This window comes from Salvelinus sp. IW2-2015, unplaced genomic scaffold, assembly GCF_002910315.2.
Source record: "Salvelinus sp. IW2-2015 unplaced genomic scaffold, ASM291031v2 Un_scaffold537, whole genome shotgun sequence".
Taxonomy (NCBI): domain Eukaryota; kingdom Metazoa; phylum Chordata; class Actinopteri; order Salmoniformes; family Salmonidae; genus Salvelinus; species Salvelinus sp. IW2-2015.
This window is the reverse complement of record NW_019942569.1, coordinates 960,678-966,298: the sequence shown is the minus strand read 5'-3', so window position 1 is coordinate 966,298 and position 5,621 is coordinate 960,678. Positions and strand designations below refer to the sequence as shown.

General features: G+C 44.5%; 1 protein-coding gene across 1 annotated transcript in view; it reads right to left on the bottom strand.

Annotated features, from left to right (window-relative positions):
• The window catches only part of LOC112068494 (nuclear transcription factor Y subunit beta-like), a 32,870-nt gene that overhangs the window by 4,456 nt on the left and 22,793 nt on the right, over nt 1–5,621 (bottom strand). The gene's annotated exons all lie outside the window — the stretch shown is intronic.

Here is a 5,621-nt window from a genome sequence, read left to right as displayed (position 1 = left end):
TCAATCTCAATACTCTAGAATGGCCGTGTCTCAATCTCAATACTCTAGAATGGCCGTGTGTCCATCTCAATACTCTAGAATGGCCGTGTGTCCATCTCAATACTCTAGAATGGCCGTGTGTCAATCTCAATACTCTAGAATGGCCGTGTCTCAATCTCAATACTCTAGAATGGCCCTGTCTCAACCTCAATACTCTAGAATGGCCGTGTCTCAATCTCAATACTCTAGAATGGCCCTGTCTCAACCTCAATACTCTAGAATGTCTTCCTAGAATGGCTGTGTCGATCTCAATCTCAATACTAATGGCTTCCTCATCTCCTTTTCTTTAATGACTGATAAGAGACAAATAAAGGAAGTGGTTTGAACTTTTGAGTTTAAAAAAAGTCAAAAAAGCAGTAACATAACATAGATGCTGCCTGAGTTGACTGTATGCTCCAGACCTTGGCTGCTGTCCAAACACTTAAGACACACCCTATCTCCTCAGCCCTCACATTTTGTGGAAACTTCTGATGATGTATCATGACGTCTGACGAGTATACACTTGCAGGGCAAGGGGCGAGGGAGGAAGGAATGATTTTTAAATGGACCACCCTTGGCCGGAAACGTCACTCGTTCATCCTGCGATGATTGTGTTTTCAGCCCCCGGAAGCTTGTGGGTGCTTCACATGCACTACAGTCAATTATGAGTGCATGTCTACTTATAGTAAATATATAATTATTAATATACGCCTACTGTATGATAGCTAGCAAATTAATTAGTTAACTGACGTTAGCCTGCCTAGCTGGAACTTCTGAAGAAGGAAMATTTCTACAATTTCCAGAAGATAACCAAACAAAAACATATTTACTTTACGTGTTTGTGCTGTCATGTGCATTAATAGCACAATGTCTAACTTATTTGCATTCGTTTTTACTTGCACTTGTATGTTGACTTCTCCATTGATGTTGTTTTTAAGTTTTCGCTGACTTTTCTTAGCGGATGTACAATCGTCGCGAATTGAATTATTGGGAATTTTAAGGCCCCGGAGTGAACATAATTGTACACTAGCAATGCCGAATAAAAACAAGAGCTTACGTTGTAAACTTCCCTTGCTTGGCTAATCATTTTGGACCGTCCACCCAAGATGGCGACGGGGATTCCCTCCAAGGGCATAAGGCGAGGGTAAGTAGACGAGGGTGTGTCTTTTAAATGTTTGGACCGTAACCCTTGACGATGCCCTGGCAGGTGGCTAGTGGTAAGCCCCACCAGGCTGGTGTTATTGATGGACTTGATCTGGTCTGCAACACTGAGCTAGTATTACCACACATTATGCTAACTAGCATTGTCAGGCATGACATATGCCTGTATTAAGCTAGAATTACCACACATAATGCTAACTAGCATTGTCAGGCATGACATATGCCTGTATTAAGCTAGTATTACCACACATAATGCTAACTAGCATTGTCAGGCATGACATATGGAGTCTGAACTCTCTCTCTCTCTCCCCCTCCCTCTCCCTTCTCTCTCTCTCTCTCTCCCCCCGCTCTCTCTCTCGTCTTTCGCTCTCCGCTCTCTCACTCTCCCTCTCTCACTTCCCCTCCCCTCTCTTCTCTTCTCCCCTCCCCCTTTCCCGTCCCCTCTCTCTTCGGTCTTCTCTTCTGCCTCCGCCCTCTCTACTCTCTCTCTCCCCCTCTCTTCCTCTTCTCTCGGTTCTCTCTCTCTCCTCCCCCTCTCTCACTGGGTCTCTCTCTCCTTCCCACTTCTCTTCACTCTCTCTCTCCCCTCTCTTCTCTCTCGCGCCTCCCCTCTCTCTCTATCTTCGCTTCCGTCGCCCTTCTCTCTCTTTCTCGGTCTTTGCTCTGCTCGCTCTCCTCTCTCTCTCTCTCTGGTCTCTCGCTCTCCTCGTCTCTCTCTCCTCCCCCTCTCTCTCTCTCTCTCTCTCCCCTCCCCTTCTCTTCTTCCCTCCGCTCCTTCGTTCTCTCTTCTCCCTCCCTCTCATCTCTCTCTCCCCGCCTTCTTCCCCCTCTCTCTTCTCGGTCTCTCTCTCTCCTCCCCTCTCTCATCGGGTTCTTCTTTCACTCTCTCTCTCACTCTTCTCCCCTCTTCTCTCTCTACCTCCCCTTCGCGGTCCTCTCTCTCCCCTCTTCACTTCCGCCTCCTTCTTTCTTCTCTCCCCTCTACTCTCTCTCTCCCCCTCTCTCTCTCTTCTCAGTCTTCTCTCTCCCTCTCTCACCCTTCTCTTCTCTTCTTTCTCTTTCTCTCTCTTCTCTCTCTCTTCGTCGGTCTCTCTCTCTCCCCTCTCTTTCTGTTCTCTCCTCTCCCCTCTTTCTCACCCCCGCGCCCCTCTCTCTCTCTCTCTCTCTTCTCGGTCTTCTTCTCTCTCCCTCCCTCTCTCATCTCGCTCCCCCCCCACTCTTCTCCCTCTCTCTCTTGGTCTTTCCTCTCCTCCCCTCCCTCTCTCTCTCATTTCCGCTCTCTCTCTCCTCCCTCCTCCATAGCTGGAGTTGGAGAAGCAGAAGGGAGAGAGCTGGTGTGGTGATAGTGGAGTCCTGGTGGGGCTCCTCCTCCAACGGTGATCCTAGCTACATGTATGAACAGCGGCCCGGCTGCCCGCTCGGGAAGCTCAACGTGGGAAGACGAAGATATGTCATCACACACTAGCCTGGTAGGGCTACTTTCAGCTACTGCAGGGGTATATCAAGGTCGCGTACACCAGCATGTCATTACTGTCATATCAAACAAACTAAGTCGCGTTTGGTCGATGCCAGAACGGTCATAACACATTGGTTTCCAGGTTTTGTATGCTCGAACGGACAACCCTACCTTCCATCTCAGGGCGGAACCTGTCAGGAGTCAGGCTAACAATGCTAATTAGCAGTGTATGTGGTATTACTAGTTAATAAATGTTCAGTGTGGGCGCTCAGAGGCCTGCAAGAGGCCTTCTCTTGCTGGGCCTAAACATCATCGAAATATTTTTTTAAATATATTTCCAAATATTATTAAATTATTCCCTAGAGTAAGATTATAACTTCTCATTTCATAGATCTTTCCTCTTGGGTTGCACTGCCTTCAGCCAGGTTTAGATTTGGAGGGCTGGGGCTTTTATGTTGATCTTTATCCATTATTCAGACAATGTGTTGCAGGGGTTAAATCTGCACTCAGGAGCCTTCAGAATCAAAGTGGCGGGCGTTGTGCTTAATAGTGAATGAAATTAAATTTTGTGTCTAACCAATCAGCTTTAGAGTTTGGCTATTATACGCCTGCTGGCTGGCTCCAGTGTTTACACAGGAGCCAGCTAGCAGGCGTAGTTGCGTCCACGTCTTTTGATTGGATTACCAATATTGAGAGGCAGGTCTATGGGCAGGTCTATGCAGATTTAGGAAACTGAGATTTGATAAACGAATTAATTCGCGTTCTAACTTAAGCTGTTTTTTCAACCAAATGGCGGAAGGAGGAGAAGATATCGATTTGGTCGAGGATATAATTATAAAGCCATTCTCAAGACGAACTTTTAAGACAAAGTTTAGACATTGTAAGGAAGAGGTACGCCCGACGCCACAAAGCTGTCACAGGCGGGAAGGGTTCGTTTCGCTCGCGCCACTTTCAAAAGTTTTCAACTACGAGCGCTGTCATTGCTCACAGGCTCGAGAAGCACTGGCACAATGTACTGCTGGGAAATGCCTATTATTTGCAAGTGATCGATTTGGTGTTTGGAGCCACACTGGCTTGCAAAACTTGAGTTGTCTTTAAACACTGTTTACCCAAAAATGTCAATTTGTCAATTTCAAGGTGACGCAACGCCTTGGTTATACTGCGTTTCTGTCTAAATTTGCTATAGTGTCTAGAGCCATGGATTAATGATGGTAATAAGAGGTGGATTAATTCGGGTGGGGACTGTGTAGTACCTCACCGAGAGGCGTAAGGCCAGCGCCAGGGCTACGCAGCACTGTACATATGTTCAATGCTGACATATGCTAGTTTAGCCTATATGGTGGTGGTATATACTAGCTTAATTTACGGCATATGTCTCATGCCTGACAATGCTCACGTTAGCATTATGTTGTGGTAATACTAGCTTCAATACGGCATTTATGGTCGACTGACCTGGACAATGCTAGTTAGCATTATGATGTGGGTAATTCCTATGCTTAAAATAATCAGCATATGTCATGCCTGACTAATGCTACGTTCGTCATGCATTGTCGTCAAATACTAGCTCTGAGTGTTTGGTGCAGACAGATCAAGTCCATCAATAATACTATGCTGGGTGGGGTCTACACTGAGCCATCCTGCCAAGGGCATCGTCAAGGTTAGCAGGTCCAAACATTTAAAAGGACACCCCTCGTTTACTTCCTTCGCCTTAATGGCGCATTGGATGGGACATCCCCTGCATTTGGTGGACGTCAAAATGTATTAGCAAGCAAGGGACAGTTTACAACGTAAGCTCTGTGTTTTTATTTCGGATGCTAGTGCTACAGATTTATGTTCCACTCCGCGGGCCTTAAATTCCCAATCAATTCAATTCGCGGACGATTGCTACATACCGTAAAGAAGTCAGGAAAAACTTAAAAACCAATCAATGGAGAAGTTCAAGCCTCTAAGCTGCAAGTAAAACGAATGCAAAATAAAGTTCGACATTGTGACTAATTAATTGCACATGAAGCAAACACGTAAAGTACAATATGTTTTGTTTGGTTAATCTTCTGGAAATTGTAGAATGGTTCCTTCTTAGAATGTTCCTGGCAGGCTTAACGTCAGTTTTACCTATTAATTTTGCTAGCATTATCATACAGTAGGCGTATATTTATATTATATTTTTACTATAAAATAGAATAAGACCCTGCATTCATAATTGAACTGTGTGCATGTGAACGGACCCACTTTCCGGGGGAGGCTGAAAAAACAATTCATCGCAGGGAATAATGAATCGTGACGCTGTGACGTTTCCCGGCCCAGGGTGGTCCCAATACATTTAAGAAAAAGTCATTCCTTGTCCTTCTCTCGAGGCTCTTGCCCCTGAGCAAGGTGTATTACTCGTCAGACGTGCATGATAACATATCAAGAAGTTCCACAAAGATGGAGGCTGAGGCGATAGGGTGTGTCTTATAAGTGTTTGGGACATAAGAGTAAGATGCAGCTACAAGGTCTGGGCATACCAGTTCAGCTATCGGCAGGCATCATTCTAATTGTTATGTTACTGTTGCTTTTTTTTTTGTGGCTTGTTTTTTTTTTTTAATATTTTTTTTTTTTTTTTTTTTTTAAAAAACTCAACAAAAGGTTTCAAATTAAACCACGAATCTCTTTTATTTGTCTCTTAAATCAGTCATTAATCGAAAAGTGAAGAATGAGAAGGCCTTATCTCCATTGTCATTTTTTTGAGGAAATTGAAAGATCTTTTCGATAAAGTACAATAAGGAATGTGATATTAGAACGGACATAGCCGTATTCCTATAGGAGACAATAGATTCCTAAATATATTTAGAGGTAAAGTGATTAGAGGTTGGAGAGGGCCATTCTACTCTAGAGTAGATTTTGAGGGTATATATTGAGAGACTAAACCGGCACATCGTCTAGGAGTAAATATGAGTGTTTTTGAAGGATATGACTAGAACTGGGCATTATACTCAAGTATTGGGAA